The sequence below is a fragment of the Schistocerca cancellata genome, chromosome 3 (genome assembly GCF_023864275.1).
Source record: "Schistocerca cancellata isolate TAMUIC-IGC-003103 chromosome 3, iqSchCanc2.1, whole genome shotgun sequence".
Classification (NCBI taxonomy): domain Eukaryota; kingdom Metazoa; phylum Arthropoda; class Insecta; order Orthoptera; family Acrididae; genus Schistocerca; species Schistocerca cancellata.
This window is the reverse complement of record NC_064628.1, coordinates 624403961-624405423: the sequence shown is the minus strand read 5'-3', so window position 1 is coordinate 624405423 and position 1463 is coordinate 624403961.

The following is a 1463-nucleotide window of genomic DNA, read 5'->3' as shown; positions in this document are numbered from 1 at the left end:
CAAATAAAATTTCCTTGCAGTACAGTACAGAGAATTATTTAAAATATGTTTTTTACAAATTATTTCGAAATATTTTTGTACTTCATTATACTGACTATTGGTCTGATGAATGATCTGAGAGACTTGTTTTACCCATTGTGTATATCAGTTGACAAAACTGCAATATATGACTGGTGGTAGTTCTTGACTGTTAATAATTTTCAGCAAGGAAATAAACTGCAAATATATGTACATATAGCCAATTAAATAGCAGTTGCAAGTAAGATGTCTAGCATTTTAGCATAAACCTCCGCCGCAGTGCAGTAATAATGAATCTGCCTTACTTTTTGAAATTGGTTTCTCAGGTGTAGGAAATAGAGTTCCTTCAGATGGGCTAATATTCAACTGTTTCTAACAGACAGTAGTTCTCCCATTTTATTTAGTTATCTCTTCATATGTTTTTTATGCAGTGGCCAAAGCTTTTATTTTTATAGGATTCTCAGATTTCCTTGAAATTTTAATTTTTTACGTCTGTTATGGAAAGAGCGAGTACTAATGAATATTTTCAGCGGTAAAGATTAACAGTTTTGAAGTATTCTGTATTTTATAGTTGAGGGGTGGTTAAAGTAATTATACTGCGGGTCATTAATTGAAACACCAAAGCATAGAGTTTATTAAATTGTTGTTCTCAGATGTTTATAACGCACTAATAAATGAGTATAATGCAATTGAAATGTGTATTAGATATATGTGTAAAAGTTTACACAGCCAGTCAGTTCGAATAAAATTCTTCTGGGATTGTGGTCACGTTGTGTTTGTGATTTTGGGAGAAGGAACTTTATATTAACTGAAAATAGAATTTAAACTCTGCCTAAGAAAACACTGAAAGACAGCTCCAACATTCAACGTAATCAAACAGGTGGGTAGCACTTAATAAAAAAAATTAACAGATTGTAAGTTAAGAGCATCTTCTATCACATTCTCAGAAACTTTTAAAATTCCATTGTCAGTTCATGTTTTTATCGGTGTATTTAACAACATGGTGCCCTCAGAAACCCAGGGACTTTTATTGGAACTGTGTGTTCAATATTTTTGTGATTGAAGGTATATAAATTAGAATTTAGACATCTGATGGTTAAGAAAGGTCATGTGCTCTACTTTCTGCATCTTGATGTGACAAATAGTTCTATATGCAAAACATAATAAATTTAAAAATGTGTTCCTATTTATTAAAACGTTATTTTACTAGGGGTTTATCGATCAATAAAAAATGTTATTCTAAATGTTATCACGTAAATTATATATTGCTGCGAGGCAAACAGATGTTGCAACAGTTGCTGAAGGCATGTTACAGAGCCAGCCATCGTATGATAGGATTAGTAGATTTGAAAGAAATGTTACATCTGAGAACAGCCTTTCCAAGTGACACAATGTGTTATCTGGTTACGTCAATATAGATAGAAAATGTCTTGGTAAGCTTTTGT